At 41.7% G+C, this 24,888-nt stretch overlaps 1 pseudogene; it reads left to right on the top strand.

The window, feature by feature from the left end:
• Positions 1 to 318: 318 nt before the first annotated feature.
• LOC119540198 lies at positions 319 to 24,650 on the top strand (annotated as a pseudogene).
• The last annotated feature ends 238 nt before the right edge of the window (positions 24,651 to 24,888 follow it).

Below are 24,888 nucleotides of genomic sequence, written 5' to 3'. Positions count from 1 at the left end.
ATGGTCAAATATATACTTGCAAAAATAATTTGACTTTTCCTTAAGCAGCAAGATCAGGATGCGGCTTCTTGCTTGATTTGTGGGACCATGGGGGTGGGCTGCTTCTGTGTTCCCTCGGGTCCCAGCCCATGTCTGTGAAGCAGTGGGTTGGGTGAGGTACTAGGAGACCTGTGACTCTGTGGTCTGCAATGATTATCTTTTTAACTATTTCTACAGCACTTCCTGTGTGTTTCCAGAAAAATGATCCTTTATAAAAAGGGAACCTTCCTTTTTTTCCTGGTCCCAAGCACTCCAGGAGCTGCGGGCGAGGGTGCAGACATGGTCAAGTCCAAGAACCATACCACACACAACCAGTCCCGGAAATGGCACAGAAATGGCATCAAGAAGCCCTGATCACAAAGATATGAATCTCTTAAGGGGGTGGACACCAAGTTCTTAAGGAACATGCATTTTGCCAAGAAGCATAACAAGAAGGGCCTGAAGAAGATGCAGGCCAACAATGCCAACGCCATGGATGCATGTGCAGAGGCCATCAAGGCTCTTGTAAAGCCCAAGAAGGTCAAGCCCAAGATCTCAAAGAGCAGCAGCCACAAGCTCAATCGCCTGCCCTATATTGCCCACCCCAAGCTCGGGAAGTGTGCTCGGGCACGCATTGCCAAGGGTCTCAGACTCTGCTGACCCAAGTCCAAGGCCAAGGATAAAACGAAGGCCCAGGCTCCAGCTCCAGCTCAGGTTACTGCTACTGGTCAGGCTCCCAAAGGTGCCCAGGCCCCCACGAAGTCTTCTGAGTAGAGCTCTCCGAGGATGGAAGGGATGGTGTGACTCCCAGACTGCCATGTGCATGGTGCTGGGTCCTCCTGTGCTATTTGTATAAATAAACCTGAAGCAGGAGCCATCAAAAAAAAAAAAAAAAGGGAAACTTGAAGGGTCACATGAGTATGGGAAGACGTATCATGTTGCATCCTCCCTTCTGGAAGCTTCCCACACACATGTATCTTTAGACTCTGAGAAACACTGCTTAAAAGGAACATGTTTGACTGTTTAGCCCAGTGTTTCTCAAACTTTTCTCCAAGTAACATCACTGGACCTCCCACAAAACCAGTGTTATGCAAGAGAGCACTCTGGGGACAGTTCCCTGCAGCCTTCAGTGAATGGTAGGTACCCAATAAAAATGTGTTCATTGGTTTGGATCTCACACCCATAGAGCATTAGCACTGAAGGGCTTTCCTGTCTACTAAATCTATACATATATGTATTTTCTAGTGAGGCCCCAAAATGGAAGAAGGCACAGAGACCATGATTCCCAAAGCAAGTTGTGGATGGGGCAAAGGGAAGCAAAAATGTCAGTCCACCATTCCTGGCCAAACTTCAGGCTGGAGTATGTTCAGGGGAAAAGGAGACCAGAGGTTGTAGCAGGCAGGGGTGGCTCAGCCAGGCACTGGGACCCACTATAGGGTCACCCCCCAACACCCCTCACACACATATAGACACTGTCTGGCTGAAACTTGTAGGGTTTACACAGAGCTTGGTTTCATAGCCACTCATTGTTGAAATTCAGGGCAAGTCAAGGACAGAATCAGCACCACAGATAAGGAAAAGAAAGGAAGGAATATCTCTTGGGACTTGTTCCCCTAGAAAGGATTGGGAAGGTCTGGGAATTGTCCCACCAGAGGGGGTCTTTGGGCTCAACTCATTCATTTTACAAATGAAGACACTGAGGGATGCTAAAGGTTGTATACCACGAGTTGGTGCCAAGTCTGAAATCATCCATCAGGTTTCCTGTCCCCCCGCTCGGGGTCCTCCCTGCTGTCTGACTCCATTGTCAGGGCTGCCAGGAGCAGCCTACAAGGAAGGGGTACATGAGCAAGGAAAGGGAGAGGATTCCGTTGGCCATTCAATTGTGCCCCTTTGGCTTCTCTTTCTCTTTATGTTTCCATCTCCCATGGGTTTTGCATTTGCTTTTTCCTATTCATGCTTTATTCTTTGAATGTTATTCTTTAAATGCCTAGAAGATGTGAACATTTTTTTTTCTTTATTTTCTACTGTTCCCCACCCAGACTTAAATCCAAGACTATTGTTTGAAATCGCTGGCTCTGATAAGTAATGTAGAAATAAATTTCTTTAGATATATTTATGGAGAAACACTCATCATTAAGCAAATAAGTGCCCATTACTTCTAGCCTCTGGGATTTGTCAGAAATAAAACAACTAAAGTCCTGGCCCTTGTGGAGCTAACATTTTACTAGAGAGAATGGGACTATAAATAATCAATGCAATAAAGAAGTAAATTATACTGTATGTGGGAATGGTGCTCCTCAAACTGCAATGGGCCTACAAATCCACCTGCAGGATCTCATTAAAGTGTAGATTCCAATTTAGTAAGTCTGGGTGAGGGCCCTGAGATGCTGTGTTTGAGCAAGTTCCCACATGAAGCTGGCTGGTCCATGAGTCACACTGTTAGAAGGTTTTAGAAGGTGAAATGAAATATGTAAGGGGAGCCACAAGGGATGAGAAGGGAGGCCTCACTTTAAATGGGGTTGGTCAGGGTCAGCCTCATTGAGAAGGGACATTTGAGTGAAGATTTGCAGGAGATGAGATATGAAGATGTCCTGGCCAGGGGCTTGGGGGTTTCCCGCCTGGAAGAAGAGCCAGGATGAAAACCCAGAGCTGGGGACCTTCCTGACATACCAGAGGGACCCTCTGGAGGCCAGGGAGACAGGGGAGGGAGTAAGGGAGAGAGTAAGAGATGGGACGTGAGCAGAGAAGAGAAGCAGTCAGAAGCCAGGCTGAGAAGGTCCACAGAAGAAGCTTTCATTATACTTTGAAGGAAATGAGGAGCCACTGATGACGGGACAGGGCAATTTCATGACCCAGCTTGCATTGCACAGCATAGCTCTGCCTGTTTTCTTGGGCAAGAGCAAGTGGAATCACTATTAGACAGCTATTGCAATAATTCTTGAAGAGCCGTCATTAGCTTGGATCAGGGTGACAGCAACGGAAGAGTGGAGAAGGGGTCAAGTTCCAGCTACAGTTTAAAGAAAGAGCCAATGGGATTTCCTGACAAATTATATAGTGTGTGAGAGAAAATGAGGAGACACAGATGATTCCGACATTTCATGAAAAAATGGCGTTTCATTAACTGGGATGGTGCAACCTAACTGGTATGGTGCAAACACTGGCCGTGTCAGAGGGGTGAGGAAGACATTCTTTATAATGTAAAATCAGTAACACATAGAAGTCATTGGTAAGTTCCATCAGCTCTTCCTGTTCTCCAGGAATTAAGTGCCATGCTTGCATCATTACTCATTGAACAGTTCTTTCTTAACTTGAAAATTATTTCAGTTTTAAATGGGTGGTAAGGAGGCTCAACAATGCAAAAATGGATTTGGCCATCTTGACGGTGTTGACTATTTATAGACAGTTGAGCCATCTCTCATCTTTCCGCTCGGATGTGGTGACATTTTTGACCCCCATGACTGAAAGAACGGGCCATTAGAAGGGCAATACTAAATCTGTCTCGGAGATGGTGGCAGAATTCCAACAGGGGTGGGAGCAGGGGTGGGGGTGGTTTGCCATTGATCCTAATGAGAATATCTTAGTGTAGAACAAATTGTTATTCTTTAAATCAATAGAAACTCCAATTTTATCTTTCTGACTTAGGTAAAAGTAAGAATTCCCTGAAAGGAGGTTGAAAAATAATTTTTTTTAGACTTGAAAGAAGAAAGAGGGGGGAAAAAGAGATTTCCACATGTCTGCTTCAATTCCATTGAGTATGTTTCTGTCCATTTTGACCAACATTTTATTTTTAGTAAACTTATTTTGAGATAATTTTAGATTCACAGAAAAGCTGTAAAGATAGAACAGCGTTTTCCTGTACACCCCTCACCCAGCTTCCCCCAATGTTACTATCTCATGTTGCTGTGATACATTTGTGGAAACTAAGAAATAGTATTGGTGTATCACTACTAACTAAATCCCAGACTTTACTCTGAGCTCACTAGTTTTTCCACCAGTTTTTCCACTCCAGGACCCCATCGGGATCTGGCGCTGTATTTAGTCGTGATGTCTCCCTAATCTCCTCTGGTCTGTAACTCCTGCTCAGCCTTTCCTTGTTGTCATAAACTGATAGTTTTGAGGAATGCCAGCCCATTATTTTGCAAAATGCACTTCAATTTGGGTTTGTCGGAAGTTGCACGATTAGATTGAGTGTCTGAGAGAGGCAGGGCATAAGGACCTCTTTTTCTTCCTGACAGGACATTCCCCGCATTCCCTGCCAGGCTGGCTGAGGCAGCTGGATGCCTTTCTCTTCCAGTCCCATTTCATCTCACCTCCTTCAAAGGGGTTGGTACCTAATGCACAACTTGCACCCAAAGCTCTTCCCAGCATCTGCTTCCAAAGACCCCAGCCTGCGGCTCAACGTTCTGAGCTCACTGTTGCTATTGCATGTCATTCTCTCTTCTAGGTTCTCTTTTCATCTTGCTAATGTATGACTTTAACTGGTTCCTTGAGTGAAGGTCTGTGGGTGGTAAGTGCTCTTACACTTGGCCTGGCAGAAATGGTCTTTAATTTGCCCTTAAACTTGCATAATTTATCTGGGTATAGAATTCTGGGTTGAGTGGTTTTTCCATTAGTGCTTTAAAGATGTTTCTGTATCAACTTCTAACACCTACTGCTTCTAATGAGAGTTCTATTGTCAGTCTAATTGTCATTGTTTGTTGATAAACTGTACTTTCCCTTTATTATCTTTGTTCTAGTTTGTTAATGCTGCTGGAATGCAAAACACCAGAAATGTATTGGCTTTTATAAAGGGGGTTTATTTGGTTACAAAGTTACAGTCTTAAGGTCATAAAGCATCCAAGGTAAGTCATCAACAATTGGGTACCTTCACTGGAGGATGGCCAATGGTGTCTGGAAAACCTCTGTTAACTGGAAAGGCACATGACTGGCATCTACTCCAAAGTTCTGGTTTCAAAATGCCTTTCTCCCAGCATGTCCTCTCTAGGCCACAGATCCTCTTCAAAATGTCACTATCAGTTGCTCTTGGGGCGTTTGTCCTCTCTTAACTTCTCTGGAGCAAGAGTCTGCTTTCAATGGCCATCTTCAAACTGTCTCTCATCTGCAGCTACCCTCTCAGCTTCTGTACGTTCTTCAAAGTGGCCCTCTTGGCTGTAGCAAGCTTGCTCCTTCTGTCTGAGCTTATATATAGTGCTCCAGTAATTTAATTCAGACCCACCCTGAATGGGTGGGGCAACACCTCCATGGAAATTATCCAACCAAAGGTCTTATCCACAGTTGATTGAATCACATCTCCATGGAAACACCCAAAGGATTCCAAAATCTAATCAACACTAATACGTCTGCCCACACAAGATTGCATAAAATATAATGGCGTTTTGGAGGACATAATACATGGAACTGGCACAATCATAAAATATGTTTTAATTATGTGGAAAAAATACACTGTGAGCAAAATCAAAAAACAAGAAATGGGAAAATATTTTCAATCCATTTCAATGTTAAAGGGTTAATGTCATTAATATATAAAGAATGCTTAGAGATTAAAAAAAAAGCCAACAATCATTAGAAAAATGGGCAATAGACATAAGCAGACATTTCAGAGAAAAAAAATTTAAATTTCCCTTAAACATAAAAAGAGGCTTGGTTTTACTCATAAGAAGAGCAAATTGAAACTATAAATTTTTAAAGTTTGACAACATACTTTATTGGCAAGGCTGTGGGGAAACAGGCCATTTCATTCATTGCTTGTAACATCACAAAATGTTACAATTCCCTTGGAGGAGAACTTGTTACTATATATGAAAAATATAGTTGAATTTACACTTGACCAGACATTCCACTTCAAGGAATCTGTCCTAAGTATGTGCTTGAAATATCTTACTTATAAGGTGATTTATTATAGCATTATTTGTAATAGCAAAATATTGGAAAGTACCCAATGTCCATACACAGGGAACTGATTAAATAAAGTGTGGTATGCCCACACTCTGGGGTTACATGAAGCTGTAAGTATTGACAAATATGAGGGCAATCTCTATATACTAATACGGGGTGTTCAGGATATACTAAGTGAAAAAGGCAAGGTGTAAAACATAGTACATAGTGTGCTACATTTTGCAAAAGAAAGGGCGTGTAAGGATATTGTATATATGCATATATATGTGTGTATTTCTGTATCTTCTTATTATTGCAAAAAGAAATATTGGAGAGACAAATCAGAAACCAATAAAAATAGTTTCTTACAGAGAATGAGGGTGAGACTCAAGATTTGAGTATTGGGGTGAAAGTAAGACTGCTCCGAGTTTACCTTTTTATGTAATTTTTATTTTGAACCATGTAAACATTTTATGTATTAAGAAAATAAAATAAAACTATGCCTCAAATTTAAAACAAATGGAAACAAAACCTAACTGTATTACAAATTGATAATATAATGGGGAAAAGGATTGTTTCAAGTGACTTGAGCACAGTGCTCTTTTTTTTACATTTTTAAAAATCTTTTTTAAGGCAATTTTATTGAAATATATTCACACACCATATAATCCATCAAAGGATACGATCAGTGGTCACAGTGTCATCATATAGTTGTTCATTCACCACCACATTCAATTTTAGAACATTTTCATTTCTCCAAAATAAAGAAAAAAATAAAAATAAAAATAAAAAAGAACAACCAAAACATTCCATACTCCTTATTCCTTATTATTTAAATATTTTTTGAGCTTAGTTTATTACTCATAATAGATTATTATGAGTAATTATTATTATATTACTCTGTATAAAAGATTGAACACAGTGCTTTGACTGTATTTCCCTATTGGATTCAAAAAGAAAATGCAAAGTAATATTAAACCTCTTCAACATTATATTGCTGGTAGGAATAGATTTAATGATTAAGCAAATAAGTAATTACAATAATGTTTTCAGGAACTAAGATTTGTCTGTATAAAAGAAGAGATAAAATACAAAACCAAAGTCTTTAGATAAAATCTTCTCAAGTTAAATGTAAATTAAATATATCTATATGAACTCAAGGTTTTTAATGTTTTGAAGCAGTGTCAAACTTAAATACAGAAAAAATGACTTAGTTTAAATGGCAAATAAACTATGACGGAATTGTGCTTGTTTCTCCCTCAACTTGATTTTGAACATTTTCACATCTAAAGGAAAGCGGAAGAGGTATACAACGGATGCCCAAACAGCCTTTAACATTTTATCCCCTTTGTTTTATTTTTATGTATGATCATTTTTTTTTTCCTGCACCATTTGTTGGTAGATTGCAGACATCGTTATCCTCTTTCCTGAACACCTTAGCAGACATCTCTAAGGAATAAGGACATTCTCCTACACAACCACATCAGCTCTGCTTGCAAAAGCACAACTTGAAAGGTGGAGGGGGTTGAATCCCGGTCCCCATATATATTCATGTCCTCCCTCCCAGTACCTGTGAATGTGACCTTATTTGGAAAAAGGGTCTCTGCAGTTGTAATTAAGTGAAGAATCTCGAGATGAAACCATCCTAAATTAACTGGTGGGCTCTAAATGCAGTGAGGATTGCACTTATAAGAAGAGGAAAAGATACAGACAGAGGACAGAAAACAGGAGGCGGCCATGGGGAGATGGAGTGAAATGGCCCCAAGTGAACAAATGCCTGGAAACTCTGGAATCTGGAAGAGGCAAGGAAGGGCTCACCCCTAGAGCCTTCAGAAGCAGCATGGCCTGCTCACACCTTAATTTCAGATTTCTGGCCTCCAAAACCATGAGAGAATACGTTTCTGTTGTTTTAAGTCTTTCCGTTTGTGGCCATTTGTTTTGGGAGCCTTAGGAAACTGAAGCACAAGCTTTCACCACTGAAAAGAAAATTTTTACTTTCAGAGACGTAGTTGAACCAAGCAGCCCCCAAATCTTCCTTCTAAATTTCCCCACTGCAAACACTCACACACACACATACAGCACTGGGCCTGCTTCTTCTTCATGGATTTTCCTCTTTTTCTTGAAAACAACCATGCAAAGAGGTAAAAGATCAAAGCTTGCATTTATAGACAGAAGGGGTTTTAGAATCACAACAGATGATGGGCGAACTTACTCATGATTTCTGAGCCTGAGGGCTTCTGTCAAATCATTAGTGCAACATTTGTCTAGACTGGGGCAGCTGGCACCCTTTTCTTCCACTGGTGGAATCAAGAGGATGATCCCATTTTGAGTGTGTCCCCAGCTTGGTTAGGATCAGAGCAGCTAAAGGAATCAGCCTGTGTTTTCCAGGCTCCCCCATCAGCTCACTGAACTCGGCTGGGTGGTGTGAGCTTATCCAGAGGCACCCAGATTCCAGAGGACAGGTGGCCCAATAACCTGCAGTTCCTCTTACATTTCTCCTGGGTGCCCGATGGGCCGTGTAGTCCTGGAAATGGGGCTGAGCAAGGTCTCTGTGAATTATTACTGAGATCCCTGGCTTGCCGGAATAGCTTGCCCAATGGAGAATTTAAATTTTATGGGCCTTGATTTTTTTTAATATACTTCCCTCTGGCCCTGAATTTGGAATTATGCCTTGGTAACTTCAAGAACATAGGTTTGGGTGTTTAAATATGCCTTAGGCATCGTATTCATGGAACTCTAAACCATAACTAATATCCAATTGCATATGCAAGAGGAAAGAGAATTAAAATGGCCTCAGAAATCTCTGGAAATCTTACAAATATTTTATGAGGCCAAAAATCCATAAATCTTAGTATCAAAATTTTAGGGCAACTTTAAGTATAGTCTGACACACCAGGTGCCAGTTTTTTGTTTTTTTTTTTTTTTTGCTTTTCTAGCAGTTTTATTGAGGTCTCATTTCCATATTTAAGCTGCACATTTTTAAAGAGAGCAATGTGATAAGTTTTGAGATTTGAATATATCCATGAATCCATGAGCACCATCAACATGATGAACAAATTCACCACCCTAAGAGCTTCCTCATTTCTAGAATTTTATGTAAACAGAATCACATAGTACATACTCTTATTTTTGTCTGGCTTCTTTCACTCAGCATAATCATTTTGAATTCATCCATACTGTTGAATATATCAGCAGTTCATTCCTTTTAATTGCTGAGTAATATTCCATTGCATACCATACCTGGTTTATCCATTGAACTGTTGATGGACATTCAAGATGTTTTCATATAAAGTTGCTGTCAACATTCTCGTACACGTCTCCTGACATAGTAGGCTTTCATCTCTGCGACAAACACCCAGGTGCAGATGCCTGGGTCATAAATATGGTAGGTATATGTTTAAATTTTTAAGTCACTGACAAACTGTTTCCCAAGTGGATGTACCATTTTACATTCCCACCAGCAGTGCATGAGATTCCCAGTTCCTCCATATCCTCTCCAACATTTGATATGGGCACTCTTTTTAATTTTAGCCATGCTAAAATGTGTGCAGTGGCATCTTACTATGGCTTTAATTTGCATTTAAGACTGCTTTTCAAATGTAGTTTAAACACAAATTCTAGGATTATCAGATATACTACAAACATACATATATATCCAAGTAGGACATTAAATGTTTTCCAATTATGTTTTGTCATCTAAAAATTTAAGATATCAATAACCTATGTCTTCTCTGAGCAGACTTATTATAAATGTAAAATAGTCTGTAGTTGCACATTCGGTGTGCATTGACTATGGTTTCACTTGCTCCCCAGCCCCCAAGTAATTGTAATCTCTGTAGGTAATTCTCACACATGCTTGTGCAAACTTTGCTAGTGCTGCCACTCTCCAAGCTGCTCTGCTGAGCACAAGCAGGGCATCTCTTTTGGAGGCCACCACTGCATGGGAGGTACTGGGGTTTCCCACCTGGTCCACTCAGCCTGCTGTTTCTCTGAGACTTTGTGAGACATGGTGGTTCCTCACTAGTGACTGCTATTGATATTTCAGTCCCCCCACTTTGGGATCCTGCACCCTCAGAACTGCAGGAAAGTCTTGGGAGAGGTATGTGCGTGGGTCTGCTATGTATTGAATTGTGAGCCTCCAATGGATATGTTTGAGTCCTCACCCCCTACTTGAAAATGCAGATCCTTGAGGATGTTGCTATTTAAGAAGAAGCCAACTCACCGTTAGGGTAGATCCCAATCCACCAGGACTGGTGACCTTATAGGAAGAGGAGATTTGGACATAAACAGTAGGAGACTGGCAGAGAGAAGACAGCCATGTAACAGGCAGAGATTGGGTACATCATGGACTGCTGGAAAGTCATCACCAGAGCCCAACAGATTTTGGAGGAAGCACACCCTGCTGACACCTTGATTTCAGACATCTGCTCTCCCAAACTGTGAGACAATTAATTTCGGTCATTTTAAACCACCCAGTTTGTGGTACTTTGTTAAAGCAGCCCTAGGACACTAAGAGGGGCCATTGGCTCACTCTTTATTCATACACTGTTAGAAGGTGCCCCAAAGCAGTGATCAGAGAAATCTAAAAAATGTTCCTTATTTAACTTTTGATAAAACCGAGTGTCAGATTGTTGAAGTGACTTGCCCAAGGTTACTCCCTGAGAACATAGTAGAGATAGGAAATAAATGCAGTGTAAAACTCATTCCACTAAACATCACTCCTTCTATTACATGTTTATGTATAGAAGTATGTCCACATATTATTTAAAATTGCCATAAAAGTTAAGGTACGCAACCTGTAGCATTTGGTATTTTTGTAACACATTGTAAAACAAGGCCACCAAGGTGATTTCATGACATTTGATTCAAAACAAGCTGTCTACCAGGTGACTGGATTACAACATGCTGATTAGCAATGATTTATAAAATCTGCTGAAGGCAAGTCATGGGAAATAAAGTGAATTTTTAATTAGCAACAGTGTCAAACATAAGAAAACAATACTAAACACAGATATTGAGGAATGTATTTTGGTTTTTATTTCTCAGTATACACACTGGACAGATCTGGACTCTTCTTCCTTTCTGGGAAAATAAAGGGCTTTTTTATTATACTTAATATTAGCTGTGGTTACCATCAGATGTCTTAGTTTTATTGTTGGAAAATGTTAAAGTACAATACTACTACTAAGAGCTCATGTAGCAATTTTTGATTGTCAAAACATTTTGGCAACAGAAATGATCCAAAACCTTAGAAAAAATAATTGTCTATCTCACAGAGCCCTGAGACTTCTGCATTTAATGAACGGAGCAACTGAGACTAACAGTTAATTTTCCAGAGCTTTGAAAGACAGTTTTATTAGAACATGGGCTTTTTACTCAGTATGTGCTCACATTGTGTATTTAGTAGAGTTTAAAAAGAGGGTGTTCCTAAGGAATTAAAGAAGAGAATCCAGAAACACGATGCTTACTTTCTCTTGTGCAGGTGCTTTGTAAAACTCCTTGAACAGACTTTCTCAAAGTGTGATCCGTGATCCATCTAAATCAGAGCCTCCCGAGAGCTTCAGAATTCATATTCTTGGCCCCTAGACCCACTCAATCAGAGTCTCTGGGTAGGGTCTGGAAATATGCATTTAAAAAAATTCTTTGGGGGCCTCCTATGCATTCTGGAATGTAACGACCTCCACGACAGAGGCATTCTTGCTTAAAAAGTCACGGAAACTGGTAGCGAGATGTGGCAAAGCCTGAGAAGGGAAGGGCTATGGTTTCTGGCAGACTGGCAAACACTCCCTGTACATTCTAGATTAATCTGATGCCGGCTCTTGAGTGTGGATATGGTCCAGCAGTCTGAAAGAGTGTGCTATCACTTTTAAACAATTCTCTACAGTGCAGTTTCTCTGTCTGGAAACCAAAGCCATACACACAAACAAGTAACTGAATTGCCTGATAAAATGCACTGTGCAGTTCCTGAAAATGGAGTTATCATTATATCCCTGAGAAAGCCTCAAACAGATTCGCTCACCAGTGCTCCAGGTCAACGATTTTGGATCGATGGGCTCTGCAGGGGTTCAGAAAACTATGTCATTGGGAAATTTCTGTTCTTCTTTTTCACCCTCTTATTCCTTCTTATGCTGAGAAACGATTTAATTAAATTCAACTCAGGATCCACTAAGAGCTTAGCACGTGGTCTTTATTTTTCATTTATTGTATTTAGGAAAAAATAACCAATAATAATAGCAGCAGTTAACATTGATTGCATACCACACCCTGAGCCAACTATTCTACGTGTGTGATCTTGTATAATCTTCAGGATCCCTGGGAGAAAGTACCATGACTAACCTCTCTTTATAGATAAGGAAACGGAGGTTGGGGAGTTAAAGGATGAGGCCATCAATCTTCTAAATCTTAGAAACAAGCCTTGAACCCATGGTTGTCTGATTGCAAAGCTTTTGCTTCAAACCACTGCAATGTACTGCCTCTAAAACAAATAATGAGTCAGCCCACTGGCTTCTTCTGTAGGAATTCCCTTTGTGGAAATATTTCCCCATTCAAAAAACACTTGTTGAGAACCTGCGATGTGCAAGCATGCAGGACAAAGCTCAATAAATGTGAATCAAACCGGATGGAATGGAATTGCAGCTGAGGAATGCAGAAGTAAGTCAAGTGCAGAACCCTGCCTCCAGGCACAGCTCTGCTCCCAAGCAAAGAGAGAGTGGGAAACTATAAATCTACATAAGTAACTCTAATTCGTGGCTGCAGCATGCTACAACCAAGTACATATGCACAGGAGTCTGGAAAAGTGAGTGATTAATTCTGATCTGCAGACAGGTTCTGCTTCACATGATGGCAGGCCCAGGGATGTTCCATGGAAAATGATGCAGAAAACTGCCTAAATGTCGAACTACAGGGGATCAATGATCAAAGGCTAAGCACCCATGCAATGCAGAATTAGACAATGTTCTAGTTTGCTAATGCTGCTGGAATGCAAAACACCAGAGATGGATTGACTTTTATAAAAGGGGGTTTATTTGGCTACACAGTTACAGTCGTAAGGCCATAAAGTGTCCAAGGTAACACATCAGCAATCGGGTACCTTCACTGGAGGATGGCCAATGGTGTCCGGAAAACCTCTGTTAGCTGGGAAGGCACGTGGCTGGCGTCTGCTCCAAAGTTCTGGTTTCAGAATGGGTTTCTCCCAGGACGTTCCTCTCTAGGCTGCAGTTCCTCAAAAATGTCACTCTTAGTTGCACTTGGTATATCTGTCCTCTTTCAGCTTCTCTGGAGCAAGAGTCTGCTTTCAACAGCCATCTTCAAACTGTCTCTCATCTGCAGCTCCTGTGCTTTCTTCAAAGTGTCCCTCTTGGCTATAGCAGCTTGCTCCTTCTGTCTGATCTTATATAGTGCTCCAGTAAATTTAATTCAGACCCACCCTGAATGGGCGGGCCAACACCTCCATGGAGATTATCCAATCAGAGTCATCACCCACAGTTGGGTAGGGCATATCTCCTTGGAAACACTCAAAGAATTACAATCTAATTAACACTGATAGGTCTGCCCACAAAAGATTACATTAAAGATAATGGTGTTTGGGGGGACATAATACATTCAAACTGGCACAGACAGCTGTTAAAAATCATGCTGCAACAGATTGTGTCCACTGCAAAAGTGAAAACCACACAAAGTGAAAATTCAGGTTACAAAGACTAGGTTACACATCATTCCATTAAACAAAAAAAAGATAAATACAAATACAAAGACACACAAGATGTTCATGTATGTTTACATGAACATGATATACATGCGTTTGTATGCATATGAATACATTATATGCATATATGTTTTGTGCACATGGAAAGCACAGATGTCTTGTGCACATGAAACACGTGTGTTTGTATGCATGTGTTTGCATGCTGTGAACGTGTCTATGTGCACATGGAAGAAGTGTATGTTGGTGTGTCTGGAAGACATAGAATGTGCACAATGTTTACATGTGTGCACATAGGATGTGCATAGATACATAGGATGTGCATAGATATTTTCATGCATATGGGGGACCCATATGATGTATATTTATATATTTGTATGCATATGGAAAAATTAGAATGAATGCACCAAGAGACAATCAGTGGTAATTTCTAGATGATTAGAATTATAGCTCTTAATATGGTTCATTTGCTCATCTATATTTTCTGGTGTTACAGTAAAGTGCATGTAATTGCTTTTGTAATAAACAAAACTTCATTTTAAAAAAACACCCAGCATTTCATGAGTTTAATATTGCCCACGACTAGGGCATCATTTGATTTTAAGACAGAATTAGGCACACCATTACAATTCAATGGCCAAGACCGCCAAGAGCTGGTCCACATGTGTTTTTTAAATCAAGTCCCTTTCTAAAGAATAATTTGCTTCATCATGGTTAACTGAAAGCATTTTTTTTCAGGGAACATTGGATTTAAAAGTTAAGAAGAACTTAAGATAAGTAGTTTGAAAGAGAGTTTTGTGCTATCCAAATACCTTCATCAATTTCCATGGATGCCTTTTATAAGGGTCTGATATAACAATAAAGTTTCAAGCCTCAGGGCAGATGGGGTAGGTATACATATAGAAGATATATTATTTTCTAGCTGATATCAGGGCTCTTTTTCAATTCAACTGCTCAGTGTTTCACACTTCTGTTTTATTTTAGCTTTTGTTTCCTTGCCAGTATTTCATTGTAGTGTCTCTCTTTCAAAGAAAATTGCCTAACTTGAATAAAGTTTGGTTTATTGCCAAATGATACCCATGTGTGTATCTTAAATTCAATTGAGGTGGAATCTTAAAACAATAGCCTGGCTGATACAAATATTCAAAGGCACCCACTCTCTATCATTTTCAACAGAGGTCAGTGGCACTGGTAGATGGTAGAGGCTATAATAATGAGTAATTACCCTGAGGGACATTTAGAGTCTCTAGGAAAGAAGTTTCATATAATTACGAAGAGAGGAGGCGGAGAACAACTTATAGAGAGAAGTGGGAGGATTCCCAGTCCCTCCTCATTTTTCTTGTGCTCCTTTTGTGTGTGCTCCTGGCAGACCTTTCGCTCCTATTGTGATTATAGACTGATGTCCCCATGGCATGGATCTACCGGGAGAGGTGACGCTATCATAGTTTCTGGGCTCTGCAGCAGCTGGAAGGCAACTGTGCCAAGTACAGCAGCTGTGGTGTAGTATTTACATGTCTTACAGAGAGAAATAGCTACCCGGCATAATTGAGCCTCTGGAATAGTAAGGCATTTTCTAACAGGATTGTGCTATCTTTTCTTACACAGAGCTCTGCCAATTTAATTTCTATTTCCTGGCTGCCAGACGGATTGGAGGATCTGGAGGTCGGGGCACCCCCAACATCCCAACATCACCCATACCCTTGAAGCTGAGCATCTGAGATGTTTGCTTTTCTGATGAAAGGATTGTGTCCCCTGATGGAACCACATCCCCTTACTATGAACATTTTTTCAGAAACTGTCCTTCCCTCTAAGAAAACATCCATGGGGCAGAGCATGTGTGGTTCAGCTTTGCAGAAGGGTTTGAGTTTTTTGTGGAGCTCCTGGGCAGAAAGGTCAAGCCAAGATAGCAGGAAGTGGAGCCAGGCAAAGCTTCCAGGGTCCAACTAGGGGAGCTCCACTCTTTGTGGAGACTTAGGGCATAAAAGACGGAAGCAAGTCAATGGGAACCGTGAATTTAACATCAAAAGGCCAGTAGGAGATTAGTTGTGGCTTCCTAGAAGATCAAACTACGGGAGGTATATGTTAGAACTCTTGGTAATTTTACACAAAAGCTCCTGTTTACTGAGTGCTTAACTCTTTGTCAGACGCTGCACTTTTAGCCACATGAAACGCATCCCCCTGTGAGGGAGCTGTTATCCCCATTTTGCAGGTGTGTAAATCGAGGCTCAGAGAAGCCACCTAACTTGTCCAGGCCACACACCTAGGGAATGGTGAACCTGGTCTGTCTGACTTCAAAGCTCATGTTTGTAAAAATGGTGTCGTAAGAAGACTCGAACACTTTTGAAGTCAAGAGAAACGAGCTCAATTGAAAAGGATATCTATAAGTACAGACACCTAGCTCTTGGCTCTTCATCACAGGGGTGTGTCTTGGCTTGCATTCTTCTCTGCTTCTCCTGAAGTTCACAAGGTAGCAAAGAAGATACATCTCTTTTTTTAAGATGAGGAAAAGGACATATGGAAAGAGTTGAATATATTTAAATAATTTACTGATTCCCTCAATGTGTAGGATTTACTATATAAACACAGCCTCCTCTGACCCAGTAGTTCTCATTTTCTCCCCACCTTCCAGTGACCACACCTGGGTGCTGTAGCAATTCTATATGTAGAGGATTTTTTTGCATATTAATGTGTGGAGGGTTTTGTTATGTTTTTCCCTCTCCTCCTCTTTCAAGCTGGAAGCCAGGTCGTTAATAGCTCCCTATCTGAAAGCAGAAACCTTTTGGTCATGTGGTCTTTTGTAAAAGTTGTAAGTGACTGGAAAGATGATCCTGGGGTGCTCAATTTGCCAGAGCTGCTTTGACAAATACCACACAGTAGGTTGGCTTAGACATTGAGAATTTATTGGCCCATGGTTTTAGAGTCTAGAAGACTTGTTTCCTCCTGGGGTTAGTAGTGTTCTTGCAGGTGGGCAGTCTCTGGGTTCCTTGGCTTTCCCATCCCATGGCAATGTCCTCTCCTTTTCTTCCAGGTTCCCACTGACTTCCAGGTTCTGGCTCCTTCCTATGGCTTTATCTTTATAAGGCCTTCAGTAATAGGATTAAGATCCAACCTCATTCAGTTGGGTCACACCTTAACTAAAAATAACATCTTTAAGAGGTCCTATTTGTAAATGGGTTTATACCACAGGAATGTGGATTAAGATGAAGAACGTGTCTAAACTGGGTCCATAATTCAATTACCACATGGCAGCAAGGGGTCTTTGAGTGTAACAAGGGAGAGAGTGTGTCCCCTCTCCTTACAGTGCAAATAGAATGGAGAGATGTGGTCCTGTGAGTGGCCGGACCCCACCCTACTGTCCCACACCAGTCCATCATGATCCATGCATGGAACTGGCTGCTGGGCACCCAATTTCCAAACCTCGGGAGCAGGGGAAAGCTCTGCACTGGGGTCTGCCAGGATAATGCAAGGGAGACTGTGGGGACGTCTAAGGTCAGCAGAAAGGACGGTGACTGGAGGGGGGGAACCTCCTGGCTTTTTGTTACTGCAGAAGCCCCCAAGGCCATTCATAATCCCAGTTGATGGAAAGGAAAACCCTACTAATAACTAAGCATGAATATCCAGGCAGATGAGTGGAATTGGGCTCGGAGTTGGAGTGATGTTAATTTAAAGGTGATAAAGACATACAATATATCTGGCATCCCTGGCTTTGCAGACTGAAATTGATACCTACTACACTGGCAACGGGAGTGGAGAACAGAGGAGCAGAAGGTTGTTTGTGTGTGATTGGGGTGCTTTTGACTTCATTTTCTTTCAATTTGTCTATATTTTAAAATTGTCCTAAAATGAATACATATTATTTTTATGATAAAAAATTTTAAAAACATGTTTTAATTTTTACATATCAACATAGTGGTGTATGCAGTGTGAGAACTGTTTTTTGTTTAAAAGCAAAATTAAAATACCCTATCCTAAACAAACAGACAAAAAGAAACCCATATACCCATTTATTGAAAAAAATGTGGAAGGAAAGAGATGCAAATCATGTTCAGAGAGACTGAACTAACAGAATATATATGTGCATGTGTGTGTTTGTATGTATAAATACATACATATGTGTATATATGTAAGTATGTGTGGTGTGTGTGTGTTTGTATAAGATTTATTCTAGGAATTGGCTCATATGACCATGGGGATCAGCAAGGCTGAAGGTGAAGTTTAATTCTCCAGAAGCTGGCTGACTGAAGAGGCAGAAATTTGTTCTGATTGCTGAAATCCTCAGTTCTGGCTTTTAAGACCACCGACAATTGTATGAGGAGACTCAGCTCATTGCTGAAGGTAATTGCCTTTGTTGATTGTAGATGCAATCAGCCATAGATCAACTGACTAATGAAATACCCTCATAATCAGACCAGAGTTTGCTTGACCAAACAATGGGACACCATAACCCAGACAAGTTGACACATGAAATTAGCACAGAACCCAAAAGAGAACGGAAGTTCACATATCTGAGATGGGCCAAATTTCCCCTTTCCCAATATTAAAACAGGGGTAGGCATGTCCCCTTCATTCCTACTTGCTTCTCCCCATTTTCTTGTTTTATTCTTTATATTTACCCTACATGTTTGTTTTAGCCTATTTAAAATCTTGGTAAATTGGAGAGGTGGGAAAGGCACAGATGTCTGGCAAAATCCTATGTACCCTCCAAGCCCAGCTTAGATTTCACCCCTCCTTACTTCCCCAGGTCCAATTAGACACCCCATTTTTATTATCCCACAGCAGTTTTATCTTCTTTAGTTCCTAACATTTATAATACCTGTAGCTTTCAAAGAGGAACTCAACTCCTTATGGGTATCTCCTTTTCGTTTCCCACCTGAGAAATGTTTGAAATTGATGCTTTCAGTCTTTGGGAAAAGGAGAACCAATTTTCTCATCTGTTGACTTGGTGTTTTATTGTTCTTGTGAAGGCTTTGATGGAAGTTAATAGAAGTTATCAAAGGTAAAGGAAAGACAATTTACATGTGCAACAAAAGGTTTTTAAGAAAAAATAAGAAAACATAGCAAAACGTTTTCTGAAAGTAGATTTTTTTTTAGCAATTAGCTTAATATAAGATTAAGACTATGGTGAAAAGATGTTAGCAGAAGACATTTGGAAGCAAGATGGTACAGTAATCAAAACCAGGGCTTTTCTGATGTGCTCAACCCACAACCAAGTAGATGATCAGATCTACCCAGCCTGGCCCCTGAGGTCCCCGGGTCCTCCTCTGGGCTGCCTTCCGTAATGGGAACACAAGTGACCTCTCACAAAGGTTCTCTGCCCCAAGCCTGACACCAATGCAGCAGAGGAGGTCCTGTGGGCTGGACAACATGGGAGACAAATCACTCACTGGCTTCCACCTGACCCATTCCATAGGTAGGCCCAGGCACCAAGTTGGGTAGCCCTTCTCTCTGGTTATGGCAGGAGTGGTGGTAGGTAGGTTTAATCCACCAGCAGCCAACCAGTTTTCCAGCTACAAGCCAACAGGATCTATCCCATCCATGCCTCAGAATATTGCTTGGTCCCTACTCAATTAACCACATCTAGACAAACCCTAGTAGAGCTCCATGTCATCTCTAAGCCCATCAAAAAGGGGCTTGACAATTAGGGGGTATAACCTGAACCACTGGGGATCTCCTTAGCTTCGGGGGGTCAAGGGCACTCTCACCACCAACGGAGAGTCCTCTGAGGACAGATGTATCTATAAATCCCCCACATCCAAAATGGCACCTGAAACAGCAGGTGCCTAGTAATGAGGACGCAAGAGGGGGAGGGAGCCAAGGACTGGAAGGGAATTCAGGAATCAAGGTAAAGAAAAGCATTGTTCTGCTAACGACACCCCCAGGGATAGCCTTGTTCTTGTTTCTAATGAGCAGCTCTTCTTTTGAAGCACAGTGAACCTGTGTCCTTGCTTCCAATGGGCGTGTTTCCTCTGGTGCCACAACCAGGGCAGACATTCTTCTTTCCAGCAGCATGCCAGGAAGATTAAACATTTATCTCCACATGGGACTAAAGTATGGATCTAACAGCATTTCATTTTCCTTCCCTTGGTCTGAAATGAGCTCCCAGCTCATACTCAAGCCCTTCTACTTTGAGGCAGCAATGCAAGTCATAAATGATCATAGTAATAAAGCCACATAAGCACTTTAGCAGGGGGAGGTGGAGGCTCTAGCTTTGAATCTCCAGGATGTAGAAGATTATATACAAGGGATGATTCATGCTGGGCATCAGCTCTGACAGGAGAAACTATTGTTCCAAATGCTATCTTAAAGAGACAGTGTCCATTTATTTCCTGCAGGCACATGATCTGCTTGGAGACTATTTAATTCAGTCTTGATCCTTTCTCTGGATGGTGAGATACCTTAAGAATTCTCCTCACTATTAGACAGTTAGTTCTGTGAGGGATCACATTAATCTTGTTCAATCTTAAAGCACCAGCACCTGCCACGGAGAAGGTGCACAGGACAGACATATTGAAGAAATCGTGAATGTGGTAGAGAAGTTCCAACTCTGATTAAACAAAGCAAATGCAAAAAACGGGGGTGAGGATTAGCTGAGTGATTCAGTGAAAAGGGGTGGAGTCTAACACTCATAGGACTAAGAACAGACACTTATTCACCTCTCAGAGTTTGGGCTGCCTGCACTGTCACTTCAGAATCTTCCCTGGGTGAGCCCATCCCAAATCCTGCTTTTGCAAAACATTGTTTTAATGCCCAGAATATGCCACTGTGGGCATCAGAGGCAATTAAAATTAAGACTAGGAGAAAGTTCTTTTCATGAAAAACTGATGAGACACTGAGGAGAGTATATGGAATAGACTGAAATAATGATCCTTTGCGTTTCCAAGCACCTTTCATTTGAGGATTTCAAAGGGCTTCTTTAATTAAAATTACCTTTCCATGATGAGGCTTCCTTTTGCAAATGGAGACCTTTGCACCTGGCTATTTCATAGGCACCACACACCCGACATACTCCAGTCACTCTCTTTCCCCCAAACCTGCTCCTTTTTTTCTGGATTTCCCTTCTTGGCAAATGGTCCCTTTATCTACCTTACCCCCAAGCCTGAAAGCTGAAAGTCATCGCATACTTCCCACTGTCCCTGACTTCCCTTATCTAGGAAGTCATCAGGTCCTATTGAGTCTGTCTCCCAAATGTCTCTCAAACCCATCCTTTCTGCCCATCCCGATGGCCATCAATACTACCCACGGTTATCTGTTCTCACCTGTCTCCCATCTCACCTGGACCATTACAGATCTTCTAACTGGAACTACCCACATCCCTCTCACCCTCTGCTCTGCAAGTTATCCTACACTCTGTTCCTTGGGTATCTTTCCAAAAGAAAAATCTGACGGTGGTAATCCCCCTGCTTAAAATCCTCCAAAGTTTCTCCATTCTCCTGTCATGCCTTGCAGGTCCTTCCATGCTCTCTCAGTCTACTTCATTTTCATCTACTATCAGCTTTCATCTGCTATCAGCTTCTTTCCCATAACACACACACATATACACTCACACAGGTTTACACACATTCACATGCACCTATGCCATAAATTGCAAACCTGGGACCACCTGTAAGCCTTAAACATTCCATGTTGTTTCAAAATTCCATGCCTTGTACTCAAAATCCCTCTGCATGAAGTACTATGCTTTTTTATCCCACACAGCAAACTGTTACCCATCTTGTAGGACACAACTCAACTCTACATAGCATCCTGCATCACCAGGAAAAATGGGTCATTTTCTTTTATACCATCCATATAACTTCAGCTTATTTCATTTGTACTGCTTATCATATTGCGGGGCCATTATTGGTTTGGGTCTATAGCCTTTACTAGACTGAGAAGTCCTAGAGGGGAAGACCCTAATCGAATTCATCTTTATACACCGAGAACCTACTGAGCTGGCATGTAGCTGAGGCTCCATAGATGTCTAATGAATGGAGCAACAAGTGATTGGGTGAGAAAACTGGGGCAAAAAAGAGAATAAAGACCTCCCTTCCAGGACAGAGAGTAAAGAGATGGATTGCAGTCATGAATCATAAACTCTTCTAGCCTGTCATACAATTATTGAAAAAGGAAAATCTTGCTCTTATGTAAGGATTTCAAACCAACACCCTATAGGAATGATGACATATCAAAACTGAAGACAATTTCTAGAAATGAGGGTGGGCTTAGGGAGAGGTAGGTAACAGGATAATCCCATGAGTCATGGGGGCTCTACATCATCTTTTGACAAAGACAGATGCCAAAATATTTATACGCCTGTAAGTGATGCTCTAGTATCACCACCGGCAACTTGTAAAAATAGATGACTCATTGACAGGAAAACTTCTTGGCATGGAGTGAATTCATTACCAGCTGGGCTAGAGCAATGGCTCGTAATGGCAGATGATATTAAGGGGCAATTAGGAGCGTGAGCTGTCTACTGGTTCAGAAATTGGGGGTCAAGGATGTTCTTTGTTATTGGCTGACTGGTAAGCTGGACAGAATAAGAAATTTCCTTGATTCTAGAGTTTGAGAGCTCGGAACAATAGTAGAGATTACTTATTTGATCAGTTCTCATCCAGGGTGTCAGCATACTCTGAGAAGTCTTGATCAGCAATGGGAAGCTAGAAATTGCACTTAGCTGGCAGATTAAATTCCCAGTCCCGTCAAAACTGGGTGTGTTGGTGGGAGGGTATTGAATGTCTACATGGGTCATAGCAGAAGAAATGTGAAAAACCACAGATTTGGTCTGATGCTAAGAATGCAGAGATGAAGGGCCAAAACAAGGTGACTTACTCATCGTTGTACTCCAAAGTCATAGCTAAGATCAGCACCAGGTGTCCTGACTTCTAGCCCAAAGATTTTTTCTGCTCTTCTGGGCTTATCCTCACATTACCTCTCCCTCATTCCACAGGTATGATATAAACTACCCTGGATTTTTAGAATGTTCCAAAGGCTTTGGGGGTGGGGGTGGGAGTGGGTGGAACTTGAAACCTTGAAATTCCTTTAGAGCCCAGCTTCTTTGCATGCCATCTAAAACCTTAGGTATTGCTTTTTGTATAATTATTGTTGTTAGGATAAAAATGGTTACCTGTAGTACACCTAAAACAATGCTTCTCCATCAAGGGTGATTTCACCCCCCCCTCCCACCCAGGGACATTTGGCAACACTGGAGACATGTTTGATGATAACTTAGAGGAGGGGTGCCACTGGTATCTAATGGCCAAAGGCTTGGGATGCCAGTAAACAATTCTATAGAGCACAGGGCAGCCCCCCTCCAGCCTCCCTAAAAAGAATTATCTGGCCCAAGATATCAGTAGTGTTGAAGTTGAGAAACCCTATCTGCAACAAACATCTCCCATTGGAACAAAGAACTAATCAGTGGTTAAACTGCTTTGAATAAGAGCTCCTTCTCCACATAGGGCCATCCTTCTAAGTAAAGTTGGCCAGAAAAAGGCATTTCAGGGAAGGTCTCCTTCAATATAAATTCTCCCAAACTGCAGGTGCATTCTAAGGTAAATAGACCATAGTGATCTCAACAGTGGTGATCGACTGCTGCAACAAGTCCCCGAATCACCCAGATCAGTGCAGGCCAGCAGGACAAACCTCAGGACAGGACAAGTTGGGACTATGAGGAATCCAAGGAGAGGAAGCAGCTCTTCCAGGCTCAGAGAACCTCAGGGAGAATTCCTGACCCACCGCTGAGCCAGGGCTTGGCAGAGAATGGTGTGAGAGGACAAGGGGCTGAGTTTGGGATATTTCCTAGATGCAGGCTCTGATTCGATGATTACTGTGATCTTGACCACATCTCCTTGCTGTCCTCCAGACTGGAGTGACATGAGACTTAGAGGTTGCCCAAATGTGTTGATATATAAGGTACTAGTAGAATGTGTAATGCTAGACTGAAAATTTATTATACACCTAAATGTATTCAATCTAATTTTCCTTTTGCCTCTGAGCATAACTTGCCTTGGGTTTTACAATCCAGACTCGGGGACCATGACAATGAGCTCATCTGACAGCTTGTGGCAGAGTTCAGCTCACATGCATATTAAGTGTGTGATGATGGTAATGAGGATTGTGGTGGTGATGATGATGAAGGATAAAAATGCACCTCACTGAAGCATTTCTCTCCTACATGAACAGCTGTCTTATTTGGTAAGTTCCCCATTGCTCCCTACTTATTAAGAGAAGAAAGAAAAGAAAAATTGCTCATTGCTCCTTGTCATTTTAACAAGAAGACAGAGTTGCAGGCTTCTTGCCCTTACACAACCAAAAATTACATGAGACTATTCCTTCAAATGTCAGAATGTCATTTCACCTGACAGCTTTCTCATTATTATGCACAGAGAGATTTTCTACCCAAACCCTGTCAAAAATTTCTAAAAAGAGGAGCCTCCTGAACTTGGAAGCCATGCCTCAGCCTTTGTGGTGTGGTTTTGAAGCTTCTGGAGGGTTAAGAGGAGAGAAACCTACTTGGGGGTTCTCTGATACCAGGAGAGCTTGGAAGATTCCTCCCCGCCGGGAAGAAGAAGGAGCAGGGCTACATGGAAGGAGACTAGAGGGATTCTTTCAAGTGACTACTTTGGAGCAGAACCCAGATCCTTCCCCTGCAATTAGTTCAAAGACAATCAGGGATGTCCAGTGGAGAATTTTCTGGGACCACCAATCCGGAGGGATGCTAATGCCTCACGGGGATAAACTGAATTCTGGTGCCAGTTAACCCAGCTTTCCATGTCAACGCCTTACATAACTGCTGATATGTATATTGAGTCCATTCTTGCTGAAGAGGACAGTTCTGTGACTTATGGAAGTGTATCCACAGACAGAAGCAAAGGATACAAGTTCCTTTACTCTAGGTAACACATCCAGCTTTCCCACCCAGTGACAGCTGCCCCAAACAGGTAGCACAAGAACTCAGCCAGAGACACAAGCTTCCCTGGGCCTTCACTTCCCAGGGGGAAGGCTGCCAAACTGGCATAGATACCAAAAGTTCAGGGTGAAGATTCTACCTGATCCTTCAAGAAGCTCTCTCTGGTGTTTTCACAGGGGTTTTTATATACCCTCCCGAATATTCTAGAGATTTCTGCTACTTGTCATCAGGGAGCTGATGACAACCTCACCGTTCCCCAGTCATTGACTGTGAAACTGGGTGACTCAGAGGCCCTTTGTGCTATGTCCCTTCTCCAGCTGGCCCGGGTGCAGCCTTTCAGAGGAAAGAGTTGTTGTGGGATCTCTCTCTGTTGAGTGATTACAGTGAGACCAGGAACCCAGCCACC

Source organism: Choloepus didactylus, chromosome 7 (genome assembly GCF_015220235.1).
Source record: "Choloepus didactylus isolate mChoDid1 chromosome 7, mChoDid1.pri, whole genome shotgun sequence".
Taxonomy (NCBI): Eukaryota; Metazoa; Chordata; class Mammalia; order Pilosa; family Megalonychidae; genus Choloepus; species Choloepus didactylus.
The sequence above is the reverse complement of the archived record's forward strand: the minus strand, read 5'-3'. Positions and strand labels throughout refer to the sequence as shown.